The sequence below is a fragment of the Phocoena sinus genome, chromosome 11 (assembly GCF_008692025.1).
Source record: "Phocoena sinus isolate mPhoSin1 chromosome 11, mPhoSin1.pri, whole genome shotgun sequence".
Taxonomy (NCBI): domain Eukaryota; kingdom Metazoa; phylum Chordata; class Mammalia; order Artiodactyla; family Phocoenidae; genus Phocoena; species Phocoena sinus.
Window position 1 is genome coordinate 100,746,740 of NC_045773.1, and position 23,328 is coordinate 100,770,067.

General features: G+C 47.2%; 1 protein-coding gene across 7 annotated transcripts in view; it reads left to right on the top strand.

Annotated features, from left to right (window-relative positions):
• RPP40 (ribonuclease P/MRP subunit p40) overlaps positions 1-23,328 on the top strand; it is a 57,064-nt gene that overhangs the window by 20,026 nt on the left and 13,710 nt on the right. For all 7 annotated transcript variants that reach the window (XM_032649077.1, XM_032649075.1, XM_032649074.1 and 4 more), the window contains one exon: positions 21,976-22,178. The gene's annotated coding sequence lies outside the window, so the exon portion shown is untranslated. The remainder of the gene's footprint in view (positions 1-21,975; positions 22,179-23,328) is intronic.

Sequence of the window (23,328 nt, forward strand, 5' to 3'; positions counted from 1 at the left end):
TCTCTAGTTGTGGCGAGCGGGGGCTACTCTTCATTGTGCTGCACGGGCTTCATTGCGGTGGCTTCTCTTGTTGCAGAGCACGGGCTCTAGGAGCACGAGCTTCAGTAGTTGTGGCACACGGACTCAGTAGTTGTGGCTCATGAGCTCTAGAGTGCAGGCTCAGTAGTTGTGGCTCGCAGGCTCTAGAGCGCAGGCTCAGTAGTTGTGACGCACGGGCTTAGCTGCTCCGCAGCCTGGGGGTCTTCCCGGACCAGGGCTCGAACCCATGTCCCCTGCATTGGCAGGCGGATGCTTAACCACTGCGCCACCAAGGAAGCCCGACAGGAACAATTTTGAATTGAGAATATTTGTTAAAGAAAAGTATTTTATTATTCCTTAGGAATTAGGGTCTCCTGCTACAAAATCACAGTGTGACCTCAGGCAACTCACTTCACCTCTCTGGATCTCGATTTCTTCATCAGGATAGATTAGGGGATTCAACTGCAAGAACTCGTGGGTCCCTCCTGGCTCGAAAGCGCTGTGCTGCGCGGAGCCCTGACTCAGCGCCCTTCTTCCTGGAGCTCTTCCCTCCTGCCTCCCGTTGCCCAGCCTCCCCTGGCTCTTCTGCTGCTCTTTCTCTGGCTCTGTCGGGCGCTCCTCTTAAATGTCAGCTTGGACCTGTGATGCTGGAGCTACCCAGTCTTCATGGCGGTAGCAGCTACCTACCTGCTAACCACTGCCCGCTGCCATCTCTGCTTCAGGGTCATGTCACCAGCCAACCGGGTGTGGCGCACAGATGCCCACAGGCACGTCCAGCTACCATGTCCAGCGGGAGTACCCCCCCACCCCAAATGCGGCCCCTTTGCCTACTTTCCTTATTTAAGTGAAAAGCACCAGCGCTCATTTCAACCTCAGAGCAGCTCCGAGCGGCACTATTGTCCCGTCACACAGAAGCTATACACGAGAGGTGAAAACAGTGACGTGCAGAGAAGTTAGGGAGAGATCTATGGCAAGTGAGTGGTGCGTCGGATGTGCGCTCAACGTCTCCGCTCCAAGGCCAGAACTCTCGACCCCTGCCCTACGTGCTCTCTTGCCCAGCACAGGAGCCTGGGGGTGGTCCTCAACCCCCAATCCCTCCCTCACCCCCCCACGCCCAGCCCCACGCCAGGGCCTGCGGACCAGAATGGCCCTCGGGCAGCTCCTCAGACCTCACAGCTCATGCTGTGAACAGCTGTCCTTTCTACTGTCTAGCCAGCGCCGTGTGTTTTGTATTTTTGTGCTTTTTGTGGGTGATTTTGCTGTTTAAATGGCCCCCAGGCCTAGGGCTGAAGTCCTGTTCAGTGTCCCTAAGAGCAGGAAGGCTGTGACCTGCCTTATAAAATGGGTGTGTAAGGTGAGCTTCGTTCAGCGTGAGCTGCAGTGCTGTTGGCTGTGAGGTCAGGCCGGTGAGTCAACAGCACAGCACACCCACAGAGAGGAAGAGGGGCTTCCTGTAATGACGCTCGTCCAGAAAGCACTAAAGGCAGTGCATGATGAAGTGACGGGAAAGATGGAAAGGTGGCTAAATCTGTGGATTCGTGAGGTGACAACTGATTAAAACGATTCATCGTGAGGAAAGCCGAAGACGGTCACGGCCACAGGGACATGGCTGTGGGTGTCTTCGTACCACAGCCTTCGGAGCTGTGGTGGCTGGCTCGTGTTTCCAGGTGACCTGGCAGAAACGTTACACCTGCGGATGGAAGCACCCACTGAGTGTCATCCAGGCGAAGGAGCAGTTGGTCCACGCCGCCCCGGCCTTGTTGTTTGAAGACCTGGCGCACGAGCCTGGAGAACACAAACCAGGTTTGGTTGACAAAATGTGACCAGAGGCTCCCAGGAACCAGACTCCACACTTCCCAGGAGCAGCAGTCCAGCCTTCACCCTCCAGGGTTGGCAGCAAGTTCACGGAACACGACTGCGGTACAGAGAGTCGACCGTGCTTCTCACTGTTCCTGCCACGTGGGCTCCAGGCCCGCTGAACTCTTTGTGGTTGCCTGGTGCCCTCTCCTCCTCTCCACCAGGCCACCTAGACTCACCCTGGAGGCTCAGCTCCAGTCATCCCCAGGGGCCCTCTCTGGATCCCACCCTGGAGATGCTCCTCCCCCGGGCTTGTTAACACACCGTGTCCACCTCTGTCTCAGCAGCATCTCAGCAGGATGGTCATGCACGTGTTTGACTGTCTCCCCCACCAGTGTCTAAGCTGCTGCAGGGCGAGGCCCTTTATATACCTCTGTGTGTGTGTGTGCGTGTGTGTGTGTGAGAGAGAGAGAGAGAGAGAGAGAGAGAGATGGGTGGCCAAAACCAACAATCAAAGATATTTCTTATGGTGTACTTTTACTTTATTTTTAAAAGTAACACATACTACCATGCCATACTTGATTGACTCCATGCTTCTGTGCTCTGGTTCTTAGCACAGAGCCTGGCCCATAGAGAGGATCAGTACATATTCATTGAAAAGAAAAGCATAAAGGTTAACAATATCTATTCATTCTACCTAATTGAAGTTCCCGGGTCATAAATTTTTAATAAACAGATAAAATAGTTTGAAATTAACATATTAAATTAATGGCTTGTTCTCTGAAATATCTAAAATAATTGCTCTGCCCTCTGTTTTCAATTTGAGCTCTCTGTAATAAAATTTTGCTGAGAAAATAAACTTCAGCTTAATCCAAATGGAATAAGTAGAAGTTTGGAGCGGTCAGTCTGAGTTAGCGAGTTTTTACTGTGCTCAACATAATTCTTTTTTTTTTTTTTTTTTTTTTTTTTTTTTGCGGCTCCAGACGCGCAGGCTCAGCGGCCATGGCTCACGGGCCCAGCCGCTCCGCGGCATGTGGGATCTTCCTGGACCGGGGCACGAACCCGTGTCCCCTGCATCAGCAGGCGGACTCTCAACCACTGCGCCACCAGGGAAGCCCCTCAACATAATTCTTGAATATTGAAGCCAGAGAGGGCTCAACGTACACCTGTGTTAATTAGGCTCTTCCAGGTGAGCTAAGGAAGCTGGAAGGGGAGGAACAGAAACAGCCTCATCAGGCCGTCGGGGCCAGGAAGGAAGGCTGTCTGTGCACAGCCGGCTCTGGCCTTGGACAGCGCCTCCGGGACTCAGCGACTGGCTGTCTCCCCGTGAGCGGGCGTCTGCTGCTCCAGGAGCTGCTGTCGTGGGGACTTGGCTCCTGCAGCCTCTGCTTGGTCGTGGGCCGTCCTGACCTGTCACTGCTGCCCCTCTTCTCCTTGCCTCCTTCATGCTCCTGCAGACTGGCAAGGGCTGAGGGTCCCTGTAGGTCTCACATTCAGGTCCCCACAAAGAAGGGAGGCGATTGCTTTCAGATAGTTTCTCTCCTTCCTGCCAGGCAGACACCTCGCCCCAGTCCACCTCCTAAGACGGAGGTCATCCTGTAAGTTAGCTGCCCGTGGGCCCAGCACCTCCCCTGTGAGCCAGAGTGGTGGGAAGGCACGGCTGCTTCCTCAGAAGGCCTGTGGGCATGTGACACTCCTCTCTGAGGCCACAGAGGCAGCGCTGACACCTGGAAGGTTAGGTGGATCGTTCCAAGGAGCGTCCTTTCAAAGCCCCTGCGGTCCAGGTCTCTGGAGCACATCACCTCTCCAGTTCTGAGACTTGCCTACTTGGCTTGTTTATTTTGAGCTGCTCTAAATGTTTGGGTGAAGCCTTCAGGGATTAACAGACAGATCTCATATATGCAACCTCTAAATGCACCGCCAGTGGGTCCTTTATCAGAATTACTTATGGATGAACATTAAGGACGTCTGATATCACTGAACACTGAATGAGTGGGTCTACAACATTCTGCTTATTTTCATTTGTTTTCCTTAATCTAAATAAATGAGTTGCTGCTTTAAAAATATATATGTGAGGGACTTCCCTGGTGGCGCAGTGGTTAAGAATCCGCCTGCCAGTGCAGGGGACACAGGTTTGAGCCCTGGTCCAGGAAGATCCCACATGCCACGGAGCAACTAAGTCCGTGCACCACAACTACTGAGCCCGCACGCCTGGAGCCCATGCTCTGCAACAAGAGAAGCCACCGCGATGAGAAGCCCGCGCACCACAACGAAGAGCAGCCCCCGCTCGCCGCAACTAGAGACAGCCCGCGCACAGCAACGAAGACCCAACGCAGCCAAAAATAAATAATTAATTTTAAAAACAGAGAGAGAGCTTATAAACCTCAGCCTGTGCCCAGACATTCCACTCATTGGTATCACTTCATTTAAAGTGGGCAGATTCACACCTCGGAGCTGTCGCCGACTCTGCTTCTGTATGTGACCCAGTTTGTTTACTCTGCTTCCTCATCCAGTCTCCCCCATCCTTGGCCCCTGACGCTTCTCCGTGTAATTAGGAGATACAGCCCCTCCCCACTCCCACCCCAACTGCTCCCAGTGTAGACGGGTCGTGATCCCCACAGTGAGGGTGGGCACCCGGCTATTGGGCCACAGGGCAGCTCCATGGGGAGAAGAGGCGTCTGACCCCCTGTCCCCCTGGAACTGAACCAGCAGGCAGAGTCTCCAGGAGGCCACTCCTATGTCCAGCTCAACCTTGGACCCTGATGGGCTCACAGGCCGAGTGCAGTGTGTGGGCAGCTTCACGCCTGCTCTGGTAGGACGGTTGTGGCGGTCTCAGGAAACACATTTATTATGAAGAAATTAAAATATTTGTCATGCTTGTACATTTGTGAGACTGGAAGCCATATTTTCTCTTATATTGCGGTAATCTACCCTCGTATTTAAAATAATGATAATGTCAACCACTATTAAAGTCTGGTAGGTGGTTCTGCAGCTCACTGATACAGAAAACACTGGGAGACTTGAAGCCTCATCCCATAGTTGTCTCAGGTCAGCCCGGTGAAGTGAGGTTCACAGGATTTTGGTGAATCTGTGACTCTTGATAGGGAAACATCAAAACCTTTACATATGGATTTCTGGATTTCCTTGTTATAATTTTGGACTTAGAAATTACACGACTTGGTTATGAAAATAAAGGTCACCTAAAAGATCCAGAATATATATATCTCAATTTTTTTAGATTATCATCTAAGACATTTAAAAGTATTTTTGAGGAACCTGGGCTCATTGAGAACATGTCTACAGACCTCTGGGAGTTTGAGAACCCCGAAATCGTTTGTATCAGTGGAAATAATTGAGAGCTCCATCTCTCCCTCCCAGGGTTTGGAGATTCCTGTAAAATGCCAGATTGACCCACCAATCTTGATTGGATGGTTAGCCTAACAAATCTATTGTAATGACCAGTTATAAACGTTATCTGAAAGGACTTTCTTCTTGTAGGACACGTTTAACACTTAAAAGATTATACAAAATACTGTCCCTGCTTTCTGATAGTTACCAGTCCTGCGTCATCACTGTAAAGCATCATAATAATATAATTATAATTTAAAAAATCAGAAACAGAGAAAAAGACCATTCTGAAAATAAAATCTAGTTTAAAATTAACACGAAATAAATGAAAATCCCAGCAATGTTTTAAAAACAAAAGTTGACAGTCTGATTCTAAAATCTCTATGAGCTGCAAAGGGCCAAAAAAAGCCAAGACATTGTTAAAGAAGAACAACTAAATAAGAGAAACTACTCCATAGATGCAAAATGCAATACAAAACTACAGCAATTAGGGCAGTAATAATGAAACAAGAATAAAAAATAGACCTGTGGAAAAGACCGGAGCCCCCAAACCAACCCACACATGTGGCTATATGATATATGACAGAGGAAGTACTGTAGATTAGTGATAAAAAGACATTAAAACAAAATAAAGGTGCTGGGTCATTTGGATAGCCACATGTAAAAAGGCAAGTCTTGAAATCGATCTTATATCATCCACAAAAATTAATTTCAGAAAATGTAGCTGTTTGTTGGGGGGGTTTTTTGGCCACAACATGCAGCTTGTGGGATCTTAGTTCCCCAAGCAGGGATCGAACCTGCGCCCCCTGCATTGGAAGTATGACATCTTAACCACTGGACCGCCAGGGAAGTCCCTGGAAAGAATGTAGGTTTAAATGTGAATGCTAAAAAATAAACTTTCTTAAGATCAATTTTTTTTATGATCTAGAGGTAGGGAAAGAATTCTTAAACAGATCACACACACAAAAAAAAACCCAGCAGCTATATGGGAAGAGATTGATGATTTGTTTTTTGTTTGTTTTGTTTTTTTTTTTAACATTTATTTTATTTATTTTGGCTGCACTGGGTCTTCATTGAGGCATGCGGGATCTTTGTTGCAGCATGCGGACTCTTAATTGTGGCATGCATGCAGGATCTAGTTCCCCAACCAGGGATGGAACCCAGGCCCCCTGGATTGGGAGCACGGAGTCTTACCCACTAGACCACCAGGGAAGTCCCCTAGACTGATAATTTGGACTACGCTCAAATTAAGAATTTGTTTATTAAAAGATATCATTAAGAGAGTGAAGAGACAATCACCAAGTGGGAGTAGATAGAGGCAACACAAAACTGACAAAGGGCTCATGTCCACAATATGTAATGAACTCCTATAAATCAGTAAGTAGAAGGCACAATTTAATAGAAAAATGGGTAGAAGACCTGACCATGTAATTTACCAAAGAAGCTATCCAAATGGTCTTCAACTTCTACAAAATCATGTAATTCAAACTAAAATCACAGTGAGATTTTATACACACCCTCTAGAACAGCTGAGATTAGAAAGACTGGCAGCAGCAAGTGTTGGAGAGCCTGGGGAGCAGTGGGGTCTCAGTGACAGCTGGGGGAGTCTACTGTGTTTGGCACTGTGTGGTAGATCTGAAAATCAGCATATCCTAGGAGCAGGTATTTCACTCCTGGTGTAACAGAACTGCAGGCCCATGTGCCTCAAAAGACATATGTAAGGATGCAGCAGCATTTGTCATAGAAAAAAACTTGGGAAAAAACTAAATGAGACTCCTGGTTTCCAGCCTGACCTGTCCCTCTTGTCCTCACAACAGGAAAAAAGTGGAACAAACTGAAAATCAATAGCTTTTCTTGGATTCCTCAGAGAACTGAAGTCCAGGGCAAACCGCTACCTCCAAAACTGGGGACAGGGGATTACCAGGAATCGTAGCTCAGTGCAGAAGCTAGCACCAGAGCCAGTACTGGAGAAGGAAAATGTTAATTGGCAAGTTGCTGGAGGCTCAGTGCACACAAGCTTGAAAATTAAAAATTAAGAGAGGCCAGTCTTACATAAGGCGCCCCACACTTTTGTGAGCCCACCTCCAGGATCCCCACTGGCTGTTAGGCTGAGCATTAGAGAAAAACTCTCTCTTGCTTTCCACGTTTCCACAGGGGAGGGGAGGGGTAGCCCTTTGGAAGTAAGCCCAGAGCATTCTGTTCTTTTTTTTTTTTTAATTTTTATTGAAGTATTGTTGATTTACAATGTTGCCTTAGTTTCTGCTCTACTGCCAAGTGTATCAGTAATACATATACATATATCCACTCTTTTTTAAAATTAATTTATTTATTCATTTTCTTGGCCGTGCCGCGTGGCATGCGGGATCTTATTTCCCCGACCAGGGATCGAACCTGTGACCCCTGCAGTGGAAGCGAGGAGTCTTAACCACTGGACCACCAGGCAAGTCCCTATCCACTCTATTAGATTCTTTTCCCATATAAATCATTACAGAATATTGAGAAGAGTTCCCTGTGCTATACAGTAGGTCCTTATTAGTTATCTTTTATTTTATTTTTTTAAATTATTTATTTATTTTTGGCTGCGTTGGGTCTTCATTGCTGCACACGGACTTTCTCTAGTTGCGGCGAGCAGGGGCTACTCTTCGTTACAGTGTGTGGGCTTCTCACTGCGGTGGCTTCTCTCGTTGCGGAGCATGGGCTTTAGGCGTGCGGGCTTCAGTAGTTGTAGCTCGCGGGCTCTAGAGCGCAGGCTCAGTAGTTGTGGCTCACGGGCTTCAGTAGTTGTGGCTCGCAGGCTCTAGAGCACAGGTTCGGTAGTTGTGGCACACAGGCTTAGTTGCTCCGCAGCATGTGGGATTTTCCCAGACCAGGGCTCGAACCTGTGTCCCCTGCATTGGCAGGCGGATTCTTAACCACTGCGCTACCGGGGAAGCCCCTAGTTATCTATTTTTATATACAGTGGTGTGCATGTGTCAATCCCAGTCTCCCAATTTATCCCTCCCCCACCCCCACTTCCCCCCCAGTAATCATAAGTTTGTTTTCTACATCTGTGACTCGTGTTTTGTAAATAAGTTCACTTGTACCTTTTTTTTTTTTTTTAATATAAGCCATATCATAAGCCCTTCCTCAAGGAAACTTTCACCAGAGCCCAACCACCTTGGGAATTACCAGAGCCTCAGAGTCCTGGGGGACGGGAAATGCCCAACTGCAGCCTCCTCTACCCTCCTGTGTCCCCTGAGTGGGGACAGGGGAGTGGAGTGGTTGGCTGAGAAGCACTCTTGCAGGTCACAGCCCTAGGCACAGGCTCACTGCATGGTGTGGTCTGATAGACACCTCACCACCATATCCAAGGGCTCCTGTAGAATCACAGGAGATTATAGTAGGAAGAACTGCAAACTGTATTTAAGAAAAAGACTCTAGGAAACCCCAGAGATGATAGGGGAGACAAAAACAAGGACACAGAGGAAATTTTAGCCCCTAACACCTACAACTACAGCAAAGAGCAAACACAGCTTAACTTCTAGCCATACAAACAAAGCTTCTCACTAAAAGCGTATTTACTTTTACCCGGGACATCATGTCTATCTTTCAACAAAAAGTTGCAAAGTGTACTATACGGCAAAAAATGCAGCTTAAAGAGACAGAGCAAGCGTCAGAACCAGACTCAGATATGGTGGAAAATTTGGCGTTATTGGACCAGGAATTAAAATAACTATGATTAGTAAGCTAAGCGTTCTAATGGAGATAGTGGACACTTGTGAGAACAGGTGGGTAACGTAAGCAGAGAGATGGAAACTCTAAGAAAGAATCAAAAGAAAATGCTAGAAATCAAGAACAATGTAACAGAAATGAAGAATGCCTTTGATGGGTTCATTATAACCTAGACATGGCAGAGGAAAGAATCAGTGAGCCTGAAGATACATCAACAGAAAAGTCCCAAACTGAAAATCAAAGAGAAAAAAATGTCACTGAGTCCAAGCTTGCACTGCTCACCGCTCGAAAGGCCAATCGATCGAGAGACGAGGTGTTGGGACAAGGAATAGTGGCTTTATTTGGAAAGCCAGCAGACGGGGAATTTCTTCTTTCTTGCAGGCATTCACAGGTAGGCCTTGTCAGGATGTTTCCTGTGAGCTAAACAAAGGTGTTTTGGCTTAACAGTCAGGCATGGGAGGCCAGGTTCCAGGAAATGGGCCATTCTGTATACCTTAAGTAATAGGCAACAGCCCTTTAGTAATTAACTTGTAGCGAAAGCAATAGAACCACAAAGGATAAAGTAAAAGAAACAGGTCTACTGTGGAGTCAGATTTGTTCTTCCCTATTACAAAAAGCATGAAAGAGACAGAACAGAATATCCATGAACTGTGGGAGAATTACAAAAGGCGTAACATACACATAATGGGAATACCAGAAGGAGAAGAGAGAAGGAACAGAGGAAGTATTTGAAGTAATAATGGCTGAGAATGTCCCCAAATTAATGATAGACACCAAACCACAGATTCAGGAAACTCAGAGAACACTGTGCAGGCAAATACCAAAAAAAACTACAGAAAAATCGAGGACAAAGAAAATCTTGAAGAAAACAGGAAATAAAGACCTTACCTCTAGTGGGACAAGGTAAAATTCCATCTGTCTCACGAATCATGCAAGAAATATAGAAAAAACTCACCAACTTAGAATTCTGTATCCAGTGAAATTGTCCTTCAGAAGTACAGGGGAGGGGCTTCCCTGGTGGCGCAGTGGTTGAGAGTCCGCCTGCCGATGCAGGGGACACGGGTTCGTGCCCCGGTCCGGGAGGATCCCACATGCCGCGGAGCGGCTGGGCCCGTAAGCCATGGCCGCTGAGCCTGCGCGTCCCGAGCCTGCGCTCCGCAACGGGAGAGGCCACAGCAGTGAGAGGCCCGCGTACCGCAAAAAAAAAAAAAAAAAAAAGTAAAGGGAAATAGACATTCTCGGACACACAACATTGAGGGAGACACCCCCCAACTACTGGAGGACCCGGCAGACTGAGTCAGTGCTGTGCCTGGGCTACACGTGGGAATCGGTCCAGGACGCACTGATGGGCTTGAGCGTGACGAAGTGATGACCACCTGTCCGCTCCTGGGCTACAGGACACCCCAGCTGGAGGGCTGCACCGTCCCCATGAAGCCCCGCCCTCAGCCGACCCAACCACAGCTGCAGTCCTTCCCCGGCCTGTGAGCTTGTGCCCTAAACCTCGGGCTCCACAGCCTCCCGGGCTCAGGGCTGTGGCCTCTGGTTGGTGACACTGTGTCTCTCGAGTGGCCAGTTCGGTCGTGGGAGAGATGAGACAACCAGCCACGGTGGGCAGCACTTTTCAGAGTTCCTTGTGAATTAACTTGTCTGCAGTCCCCCGAGTCCTTCTCTGCACAAGCAGGACAGGGCCCCAAGCACAAATTCTACCTGAAAACCTGAAAGAGAAATGGAGCTGTCCAGAGTGCTGGAATCGCTGAGCGTGACGGAGCCCTGTTCAGCTCAGGGGACAGTGCCCTGCAGGCCTGGGGTGCACTAGCGCCCCAGAAGTCACAGCATTAGGGGGAGCCTGATCCAGATCTAACAGGAGGGCGGTGGCTCAGGGCAGCCTCCCTGCTCCTCTCCGCTCCTTACGAGCTGGAGGGCAGACATGGAGTGATGCCTTCGGCCTGAGCTGTCTGTTTAAAAGTCACTTGTTAAAGTGGAAGAGCCCCTTTCCCCTGGCCAGTCCTTTCCTATTTTGTACACGTTAATTTATCCAAGCCGTTAATATTTTGACTCCTGAGGGAATATTAGGAGATGGGTACGTAAATATGGATGATAAATATTTGTTAAACAAATGTATTTATTGGGCAGCTACTATGTGCTTGGATGGTGCTAGAGCTAGAAAGCTGATAAGATACACTGCTTGTCCTCCAGGAGCAGTAATTAGTTGGAGATTCATTCGCAAGTATTTATTACGTGCCCAGCACCCAGCAAGTAATAAAGAAGCGTCTCTTTACTTTGGTGCATGGTGCAGATAAGTGTAGAGGCTGGGCCCTGAACCCGGCCTGGGGGTTTGGGAGGTTGCGGGGAGTGGAGGGAAGGTGAGGCTTCCTAAAGGAAGTGAGGATTGAGTACGTGGGTGGGTGGAAGTGAGCTGGCTGAGGAAGGGCGGGATAGCAGGGACCTTCGGAGACCCGGCCCTGACAGAGCAGAATGTACATGTCAGGAGTGCATTTAGCAGTGAGCTGTGTGCGTGGTGAAAACAATATTCTGTTCATCTGGAAAGGTAGGGTGGACGAGGTAAGTTCTGGGCTGCTGGGGTCCAGCAGAGGCACACAGCAGGTCCACGTGCCTTCCTGGGTTGCCCGGAACATAGACATTAACTGAGAAGATTTCAGATGCGTGAACTCAGTGCTTTCCATAGATGTTCTGTAGGACACAAGGTGCTGGGATATTAATAAGTGCCACGTGATAAATAGGTCCTAGGGTCAAACTGGTTCAGAAGATGCAAATATCCACTGTGAATCTTTAGAGAGGGTAAAGCCTTCAATTTTCCAGGTGGTCTGGGGAGATTTTCACCTGAGCATCTTGAGAAACAAGTGCTCAGAGTAAACGCTGGGGATGGCCGGTCGGCACCCAAGTGGCAGGGATGCTGCCTGGCAGATCTCGTAGTTCTGATTCCCCTGAAGATGCACTGCTCCCCAAGATCTACACAGCTAGAGGCAGGCTGGAGGGAGGTCGCTGCAAAGCACTAATGAGAAGACCCACAAATGGAGAGTGAAAGAAGGTGACCAGTTGACAACTTCAGTGTTACCCACAGCTCCTCTGTTGTGTGCTGGGTGTTGAAAGCCCTTCAGCTCTCAGAGTGCCAGCTCTACCTGATGGCTGGAAAGCATCTACCCTTTCTTCTCTCGTTTCTTTGCATTCTTCTGACCTCTTAAGGCACTGCAGAGACTGGCATGGCTATTAAAGTCAACAACTATTTTTACAGGTGGAACGTTGGTTGGGAGAAAGGACTTCTTGATTGGAATAGGAAACACTGACTGGCAAGTAATTGTACATCTTTTGGTCCCTCGACACTTGAGAAATTTGTGCTTTCTAAGAATGGTGGTTTTCAGAGGAAAACTAGCTAAATTTTTTAGTGAAAGCTACTTAAGGGTCATTTCTCATCCATATTATAAATGTCCGGGTTATCAGCAAGTGTAGGTCTTTCCTGGAGGATCTGACCCACGCTTGGGCTTCAAAGGGAGGAAAAGGAACAGATTTCTTCTGATTTCATAGAGCATCTGTTCTTGGGTCACCTGTACAAAATCATCGTTGCCCCAGTTACTCTTCTGACGTCAGTATTAATTTCAGTGTCACGTGATCTGCAGTTTTCATGATGCTAATGCACTTTAAGATCCTGTATGAAGAAAGGTTCTTACAGATCACATAGGAGTGTGCATTAGTCTTCATGTGTTCTTGCTGAGTTTGTAGACGTCGCCTTTAAGGGACGTCTCTCAGGATGGGGAGGACTTGGACTTGAGCAGAAAGGAGGTAACCGTGTGAGCAAATGGAGGTGGGAGTGTGGGGTGTGTTTGGGGTGGAGTTCTTGTGTTTATTTATCGTTCGCTCTTGTCACACTTGATCCGGCCTCGGTGCCTTGAAGGAGCCAAGGTTAGGACGGTGCAGGGGTGGTGGGTGACAGCATTCAGAAAGGGAAATGTATAGAGAGCAGATTTTGTACTAACCTTTGTTGTATCTACTTCATCTCCATTAGGTAGATGTCTTCTGCGTTTCGTGTATACTCCAGAATCATTCTTCATCCATATGGAAGTCCGTCGTGTAAATTGCTTAAATTTTGAAAGTTATCCTATCTCTAAAATCAAATCTGGTTGATGTTGCAACCTCCAGCCACCACCTTTCCTCTCCCACCTAAGTCTTTCACACACTCGTCCTTAGGAAGTGCTATATCACATAGAGCTACTCAAAATTTACGATGTGAAGGGAAGTAAAATCTTGCATTATTTTCGATTAACTCTTAGTGTTGAAACATTGTGTCTCCCATGTGTGAGGTTAAAAATCTGAGAAATTCACTAGTTTTAAAAGTGTCATTTGGGAATTCCCTGGCAGTCCCGTGGTTAGGACTCGGTGCTTGCACTGCCGTGGGTCCAGGTTGGATCCCTGGTCGGGGAACTAAGATCCCACAAGCCACATGGCACAGCCAAAAAAAAAAAAAATGTCATTTAAGGGGGAAGGAAATGAAGGCCTGTGTTGATCTGGGTGTGCGATGATTCACACCTCTCTTCCTGGCTTGCGGTTTGAGGGCTGGGGAGTGATGTTTTTTTTCTGGGCAGGTCTCTCTGGGAATAAGCAAGAAGGTCTCAGAATCCCGCTTTCTTCTCGCTTTCTCCAGATGAGCTAATGACTTATCATTCGTGCATTCCTCCTTCACATTTTCCCTCTCTTTGCAGATGCTGTCACAAAGTTCTTCTAACCCCCCCTTCGGTAAAGTCAGACTGTTGGCATCCACTCCTGAGATGCCAGCTCACATCTCCCTGCCCAGGGCTCAGTCACCACAGCCAATCCCCTGAGCCCCGTGTGCTTGGCCTCTGTCCTCTCAGACCGTCCCCAGGCACAGGGGACAGATCTCAGGCGGGGTGGACCTGAGCTTTGTCCAGAGTCAGACTGCTTGGTGAGGCCACCAGAGAGTTCTGGAAGGTCCCTTGATTGAAGATTTTGTGGTGGGTTTTGTTTGGTTTTCTTAATTAATTTATTTGTTTTTATTTCTGGCTGCGTTGGGTCTTCGTTGCTGTGCGCGGGCTTCCTCTAGTTGCAGCGAGCGGGGGCTACTCTTCATTGCGGTGCGCGGGCTTCTCATCGTCGTGGCTTCTAGTGTTGCAGAGCACAGGCTCTAGGCGCACGGGCTTCAGTAGTTGTGGCACAAGGGCTCAGTAGTTGTGGCGTGAGCGCTCAGTAGTTGTGGCTTACGGGCCCTAGAGTGCAGGCTCAGTAGTTGTGGCACACAGGTTTAGTTACTCCGCAGCATGTGGGATCTTCCCGGACCGGGGCTCGAACCCGTTGTCTCCTGCATTGGCAGGCAGATTCTTAACCACTGCGCCACCAGGGAAGCCCCTCGTGGTGGGTTTTTCAGCATGCCCTCTAGGCTGAGGTGCTACCCTTTGGGGGCATGGACTTTCTCTTTGAATATGACCAGCACGATACCCAGCACATAACAGTGCTCATGAAACAGCATTTCTCTCTTTTTCCTGCAAGGGAGTTCCAGAAAAAGAACCACAAGGAAATTTCAGAAGAGAGACCACAATGTACAATTGAGGTAGATCAGGAATGTTTTGTGGTTGAGGGTGATTGGAACCAAGAATCGAAGCATAGGCACATTCGTTCACCGGATTCTGTGGTCTCCCTGGTATAGTCCAGGTACTGCCACAGGGTAAGAATGTAATAGTGACGAAACAAACACAAGAGTTTGCAGTCTGGTGAGTCAGACAAATGTTCATCGAATAATTGCGTAAATAAATATCAATTTAGTCGGAAAGTGACCTAAATGCCCAGTGAATATGGGGAAGTAAAGTATAACATGTTTTTATATTTTTTTCTTGAAATACAGTCGATCTACGATATTGTGTTAGTTTCAGGTGTACAGCAGAGTGATTTTTTTTGCAGATTATATTCCGTTATAGGTCATTACAAGATATTGGGTATAGTTCCTTGTGCTCTACAGTAGGTCCTTGTTTATTTTATGCATAGCAGTGTGTTACTGTGAATCCCATGCTCCTAATTTGCCCCTCCCTTCTCCTTCTCCCCTTTGGTAACCGTAAGTTTGTTTCCTATGATATGACATGTTCTTTGGATTTAATATTATATAGCCACTGAAATTGTTTCAAAGAATTCTGAAGTGATTGCAGTAGCACTGGTTATTTAAAAAGGGGTGTATAAAAGCATAGAGTGTAATCTCTATTTTACAAAAACAAATGCATGATTGCCTCTGCACGGGAAAGTTGGTTATAGCACATTTTTCTTGTTTCTAGAGGTAGGCTTGTAATGACATAAACTTCCTTCTTAGAACTGCTTTTGCTGCATCCCATACATTTTGGGTCATTGTATTTCCATTTTCATTTGTCTCTAGGTATTTCTTGATTTCTTCAGTGACCCACTCGTTGTTTAGTAGCATGTTTAGACAACACACGTTTGTGTTTTTGCAGTTCAAACACACTCTAACCACCCTACATTTCACTCCCCAGGGGAGTCCCAGTTGGCCCCTGCCTCTCGGGGAGGCTCTCCAAGATCAGTAAGTGGGTCTGACCCAGGCTCCTTTCAGATTACTGCCTCTGCACTGGGACTTGGAGTGTGTGAGATTTTGCACACGCCCTTTAAGAGGGGAGTCTCTGTTTGCTACAGCCCTTTGGCTCTCCTGAACATAAGCCCCACTGGTTATCAAAATCAGATGTTCTGGGGGCTCATCTTCCCTGAGCAGGAACCCCAGGCTGGGAAGCCTGGTATGGAGCTTGGACCCCTTTCTCCTTGGGGAGAACCTCTGCAGTTCTGAAAATCTTCCCATTCAATTCTGAAAATCTTCCCATTCTCCCTTGTGGGAGAACCTCTGCAATTCTGAAAACTGGGGCATGTGTCTGACTATATTGCATCTCCTCCTATCCATCTCACCGTGGTTCTTTCTTTATGTCTTTAGTTGTGGGAAATGTTTTCTACTGGTCTTCATCTCATTCTCATAGATAGTTGCTCTGTAAGTAGTTGTAATTTTGATGTGTCTGTGGGAGGAGGTGAGTTCAAGGTCTTCCTGCTCAGCCACCTGGGCCACCCTTTCTGGTGGGTGTCTCAAAATCTGGGTTTGTTTTTTTTTCCCTCCATCAAAGGGGACAGGAATTGTTGACGTACTGCTTTCTAGAGTACTTAAGCAAATATGTTTCCAGTTTGAATATTACGGCTAATGAAATTACCAGAGTGATGCATTCTTAATTTTGCTCCTTGATGCTAAGTGCACGTGACAGGTCTGCTGAGTGTTGCCCCTTTGCCATCCAGCGGCAGGCGGGGGCTCGCGTGACCCCAGCTGCTCTGCCTGCCTCCCTGGGAAGGGGCTGCGTTCAGCTCTGTCCTCCCTCCAAGCTTCAGGAGCCCAAGACTCACTCTGTTGCTGAAAAATAGGAACCACAAGCATTTCTGATGGTTTACTGTAAGGTGCAGTGATCTTCCTACAGCTTAAGGAACAGGTTCTAAAAAACAAGTATCAGGTAGAACAATTTTGCACACATTTTCAGGTTAACCATGAAAAAAAAATGTCCGCTTGTTTAAGAAAATGCCACGATTTATGCTTTGTGATAAAAATTGTTTAATGATTATTAATTGTCAAGCACCATGACCAAATATTTCCGATATACGCAATGTATGTGATGGACAAATTAGTAACGGAACAATTAATACTCTAATACAAAAATATCAAGAACAGGCAGTTTTCAAAAAGAAATTTAAAACTCTAATTAAAATAGGAAAAGATTTTAAACATCACTAATAAGAAATAAATATAAAAGCATACATATTAAAGGATCAGATTGGCAGAGATCAAAAAACTCACAATTCTCAGCATCAGGAAGGAACTGGAAACGTGACTTCTTACCATCAGTGGGAATTCCACAGATACGTTTCTGTAAGGCTGCTTTCCAAAATATTATGACAACTTAGAAGATGCACATGCTTTTTCGACATGACGGTTACCTTCGTCCAGGATTGCTAAGTACGGCATTATTTATGTCACGTGACCATCAGTGGGGAGCTTACTGGGCCCGGTCCCTCTGAGCTGTAACTCACTGGATGCAGGGCTTACACTTAGCCCCAGGGGAAGCCCAAGTTGCTGTGCTGGTGACCGAAAGGACGTTTATTCTGGACGGAACGATCACAGATTCTAGAGCAGGGGCCCTGACATGTTGTCAGAAGGAACACTTTTCACTTCCTTCCATCAGATCACGAACATCTGCACAGGGCCGTCCTGGCAACTCTGCAGATGAAGGCTCACCCACGTGGCTCCCTCTCCGGGGCTCAAACGGCTGCTTTGAAATCTTCCTGCAGATCCTTATCTAGGGCAAATCCCGTTTCTCCACCCTGTCTGGACTAGAGATCGGCTGGGCCTGAGGCTGTGAGGAAACAGCAGGTTCCTCCTTTTCTCACTTCTTTACCACCTTTGTTAAAGCTTTGAGTTCCAGGGACAGCAGCCTTGTCACCCCACTCCGTTTTGGAACCTGGGCCACATGGACACCCCGAGTGTGTCCCGCCCCACCAAGAACGCTGTTTGCTCTGCTGGTGTGAATGTCTCTATACGCAAGTGCCCTCAGACGCTCAGGGAGTGTGGTTATTGTGGTGTGGACTGTGTGGTCACGAGGCAGAATTTGGGCCTGGAGACCTACTTACATACACTTGGCACTGATTTACTTACCAGCCCCTGACAAGTCACTCCAAATATTTGTCTACGAATTCAGCTATATTGTGCAGCTAACCACTGTTGTAGCCAGATCTGCTATTAAGGGCTTCACACCCATGAAGTACCGAGTAGATGTGTCAAAACGTAATCGTGATAATAATAAATTAGGGCTTCCCTGGTGGCGCTGTGGTTAAGAATCCGCCTCAGGGGACACGGGTTCGAGCCCTGGTCCCGGAAGACCCCACATGCCGCGGAGCAACTAAGCCCGTGCGCCACAACTACTGAGCCTGCGCTCTAGAGCCCGCGAGCCACAACTACCGAGCCCGAGTGCCACAGCTACTGAAGCCTGGGTGCCTAGAGCCCGTGCTCTGCAACAAGAGAAGCCACCGCAATGAGAAGCCTGCAGACCGCAATGAAGACCCAACACACCCAAAAATAAATAAATAACTTTAAATAAAATAATAAATCAGCTCAGGCAGCTCACAAATACAGCTGCCAGTAGCTGCTCCTTAGCCCTGGTTCCTTGTGCTGGAGCGACGTCTCAGTCAACATTCTCTAGGGAAACTGTGCCTTTCTAACCCACCGCAGGAAAACAAAGAAGGAAAAGAAACTACCATTTCTTTCCTGTCTTTCATCTGGTAGGCACCGTCCTAGTGCTGCGGTTATTTCCCATTTCTTTCTATTACTTAATGTGAAATCTGCACCGTTTGTGCAGTTGGTTGGAGAAGAGAACACACAGGAAAGATCACGTGGATTGTGAAGCCTGCCTGTAGGGCTTGCAGTACACAGTCTGCACCACTGCACCGCAGCTCTTCGCTGACCTGAAACCACAGATACTGCCAAACCCTATATATATGTTATGATTTTTTTCCTATACCTACACACCTATGATAAAGTTTAATGTATAAGTTAGGCATGGTAAGAGATTAACAGCAATAACCAATAATAAAATAGAACAATATAACAGTATACTGTAGAAATGTTATGTGGATGTGGTCTCTCTCTCAATGTATCTTATCGTACTATACTCACCCTTCTTGTGTCTGGGTGACGAGATGAAGTGAGGTGAATGGCATAGGCATTGTGACATAGCATTAGGCTACTACTGACCTTCTGACCATATGTCAGGGGAGGATCATCTGCTTCCAGTGATCCTGGATTCTCAGCCGTGATGATGTGGACGGTTGGGTGCCAGGAGCAGACGATGTCCATGGCGGGGGAACCCAGGCGGAACAGAGCCGGACAGGAGAGATTTCATCACATTACCCAGAATGGTGCCCAGTTTAAAACATGAATTTTTTATTCCTGGAATTTTTCACTTAATATTTTTGGACCATGGTTGGCCATGGGTAACTGAAACTGCTGAAAGCGAAACCACAGCTAAGGGTGGGAGGGACTACTGTACCATTTTCCAATAAAAAGAGTCAGGGTTTCTTGGAAAAAGGCTAATTCTGGCACTGAGGTGGAAGATACAAGATGAGCCTGGAGCATCTTAATAATGCCAGAAACTAAGAAACTGCTTTTTTTTAAAAAGTATGGAAATGTCAAAAAAAAAAGCTGACCTGGAAGAGCTCCCAATGGCTCAAACTGGAACAATGTGAGCCAGCATTGGATTACTACCCAGAGGGCGCAGTTGTCACCGGATACAATAATGACCATAGGCGAGATTTGGTCCTGAATGCAAACATTCCAAGGGAAACTTAAAGGAGACACGGTATATTGGACTCAGATATTTCCTCCAAATGTTTATTAGTAAATTTTTATCTTATTTTCTTTAAAAGACCTATGAGTATTCAAAGCAAAAATTATAACATTGTATCGTGGGGTTTATGACGTGCAGATGTAAGATGTATGTCAACAGTAGCACAAAGGATACAGAGAGGTAAATGGAACTGCTCTGCGGAGAGGTTTTTATAATGTCCACGTATGAAAATAGTACACTATTAGTTCTAAGTGGATTGTAATATGTGAAAGATGCATATTGTAAACCCTGGAACGACCACTAAATGCAAAGAGGTGTCGCTTTAATGCTAGTAAAGGAATTAAATGGAATACAAAAAGTATTTGTACAAGCATGCTCATAGACCCTTGGGCCATAGTAGCCCAAACCAGCAAGTAACCCAAATATCCATACATAGAAAAATGTATCAACAAACTGTGATATGTTTACACAGGAGAATACAACTCAGAACTTAAAGGAGCAAACTACAGGGGCACACACTGTGGATGAATCTCATAAACACACTGCTGAGTGAGACAAGCTGGCCGTGACACATTATTGTAGGATGACAGGCAAAATGAACCCGTGGTGATTGTAGGATGACAGGCAAAATGAACCCATGGTGAAAAAAAATCACGAGAGCGTTTGCTTGTGGGGGGGAGAAAAAAATTGCCTGGGAAGGAACTTGAGGGAATTTTCTGGAGGTGATGAAAATATTCTGTTCTTGAAAGGGGTGACGTATACATGGGTGCATTTATTTCTCACAGTTAATGTCTGTGCCTTTCAATGTATGTACCTCTTACCTCATGAAAAAGAAAAACAATTGAAAAAAAAGTGAAGGGTGGGTAGTAGCTTGAGGTATTGATGAAAGAGAAATGGCAGATAATTAGGAGTCACTGAAGCTGGGTGACAGTTCTCTTACAGCATCTTGCTATTCTGTAAATGCTTACAATTTTCTGTAACAAACTGCTTTTATCAAAAACGGAAATTGGTCTGCGGTGTTAGCCGGTGAGGCGTTGGTTTCTTCGTGGAGGAGGGAGGGAGAAGTGATGGCGGGGTGTGTCGGGAAGGCCGGAGCAAAGCTAATGTTGCTTTTGGCCACACAAGCGTGTCCACTCTGTAATGACCCATCGAGGTGCCCGTGAATGCTTCCTGCATACATCTCTGTATGCGTGTTACATGCCAATAAAATTTAAATGCCGCATATTTACACAAAAATCCTAACTCAGTATCTCAGAATAACAGCAGGGTTTTGTCTTGTTTTGAAGCGGGACACGTTCACTGATGGTCTCATCAGATGGATTTTAATATTCCAAAGTATTCATGTCCTAACCCTCAGATGACCCCTTAGAGTCTTCCGGTTTTTGCCTCCATTTGGTAGGTGGCGTGATTTTTATTTTTTTATGATGCGATACTTTTTCCAGAGCAGCTCACCAGGACCGCGACTCTTAGCACAGCACCCCGTGCACAGTGGGCACTGAGAACCTGCAGAAATGGGTTGAATCAGGAATAAAACTAGTGGAAGGGATGCCGAGGGTGGTAAGTAGGCTGTGCAGGTGAGGCTGAAAGACCACGACCCAGCAGTGAATGCTTTTACTTGATGAACCATTTGGAACAAGTTCACCCAAAGATGTGGGTTTAAAGCGACGGTCTTCAGCCTTGACCAGGCCCCGTAATCACCTGGAGAGCCATAAAAAATACCAATGCCCGGGACTCACTCCAGGGATTCTGATTTAATTGGTCTGTTGCACTCGGGTTTAAGGAATTTTAAAAGCCCCCCAGGTGATGGTCCTGTGCAGCCAGGGGTGAGAACCACTGACTCAGGGCTGTCGATGGTTAGCTGCACGTGATTTCCGCGTGTGCTTCGGGGTCTCCGGAAACAGCTTTGCCCTGTTAAAAGCAAAGGACTACTTCTTACTCAGCAGCAGGAGGAAATGTCTTCTTAGCAGATCTATTCCTGTGTCACTTGCTTTCAGAGTCAGAGGTGGTTTTAGACACGGTAGTTTGATTTAGTCTGGTTGAAAATCATAAATAGCCTACAAGTACCAAAAAAAGATGAGAAGAATTTGCCAACATGTGGAGTGCATTATGTATTTTTCAAATTTCTCCTGTGATTAGTAATGAAAACGATATTGCTGGGGCCTGATTTCCTCAACTCAGCCCTTGGCCATTTCCCCAAGTTATTCCAAGTCTTTCCAAGACACTTCACCACTCTCTCAAGGGGATTATTCCCAAAGGTGAAGAGTACTAGACACTGAAATCTCTGCACAGTCTGTTCCTACTGCAGAAGTGTCCACCTACAGAACCTCGAATGACTAGGGAGGCTGCATCAGTAGTGGGTTCAGTGGCAGTGGGTGGGCTCTGAAGACAGGTGGACTTGATTCCCAGTCTCAGCCCAGCCACTCAGTAGCTGTGAGGCTTTGGACAAGTTACTAGGCTTGGAACAGCTATATAAACCTCGTTTTCGAGAAAAGGCATCCTTATACTGAGTGCACAAACGGCAGTGATTCTTCATCCCTCCCTGTATCCAAGCCCTTTGAAATGTGATTTTACAGCTGCTCCCACTGAGAGGTAGAATCTGTTCCTCCAAACTTTGCATCAGGGCTGGCCAGTAGAACGCAGTGGGCATGCCAGTGGGCCAGCTTGGGACCTCGGCTTAAAAGGTCTTAGATGCTTCTGCTTTTTCTTTCAGAACCCTGCCGTCTCCATGACAACAAGCCCATGTTAGCCTGCTGGAGGATGAGATACTTCAGGGAGTAGAACCAAGGTGCCCAGTCAACAGCCAGCTCCTCACCAGCAGCAGAGCCCCCTAATCAACCTGCAGCTGACCACACATGCATGAAGGAGCCCAGCTGAGACCAGAAGAATTGTCTAGCTGAGCCCAGCCTGAGCTAGGTGAGTATTGGGGTGGCTTGTTATGCAGCAGTAGCTAACTAACACATACGCCCACTGCAGACAGGATGCCAGGATTCAATGATATGTTCATCACAAGTGACTTGGCAAACAGTAGGCACCCAATAGGGGCTGGTTTCCCTTTCCCCTTGTTTAAAGTTGGATCTCCTGAGTTATACAGAAATTCTTGTCATCATGTATGCTTGTGATTGGTTCTTAAATGCACTCAGTGCCCCACCTGACAGGAGGAAAGAGGCAACCAGAGTCTGACCACTAGGGCCCAAGGCCAGATTGCAAAATAAGAAGTTTGTCTTTAATCTGTTCCCTCCAAATCTAAACTCTGGAGGTCAAGGTTGTGGACAGATTTGAAGACATTGGGCTCCACCCTCTGGGGGCCCCATCTTCCTTCCTTTGCTGTCTGATCTCTGGAAAGGGGGAATGGGCCCACACCAAGAAGCAGCTGGGACGCAGTGGTTGAGCTTCGGAAGCTTTCTGCTTGCACCCCTCTGCTCCCTCCCTGGACTTGACACCGTCTCTCCCCACCCTGGGTCTGAGGAGAGATGTTGGTAGTGCTTTCAGCACTAGAAACCAGAAAAGCTGACACAATGGTATGAACAAGCAAGGGCAGGTGAGGCCGCAGAGGTTGGCAGGGGCCAGGTTAACTAAACTTTTATTCAACTGCAAGGAGAAGCCAGTGACAGGGTTTAAGTGGGGGCGGGGTTTGCATATATCATGTTGTTGACATTTTCCAGAGATCAGTCTGGATGCTGAGTGGAGGATGGACTGTAGGAGGATGAGACAGCTGGGAGGCTGTGACTGGCGGTGGACTAGAAAGAGAGGAAGGTTACCGGCAGTGGTTGTAGGGTGGAGACAGTGGGGAGGGGCTGCAGAGCCATTTCAGTGAAGCATTGTGGAGAAAAGCTGGAATGAAATGGGTTCCGTAGAGAATGTGAGGAGAAGCAGCCCTAATGGAGCAGAGAAACAGCGGCAACGCAGAGCGACCTGTGGTCAAAGGAGGTCTGCTTGTTTAATGCACAACACGAAGGCATGTTTGTCCGCTGACAGAAACCACCCAGTGGGGAGGGAGGGAGGGAGGAATGTGATCGGCAAGGGACATTACACACGCAGAACTCTGGGGAGGGAGGCAGAAAGG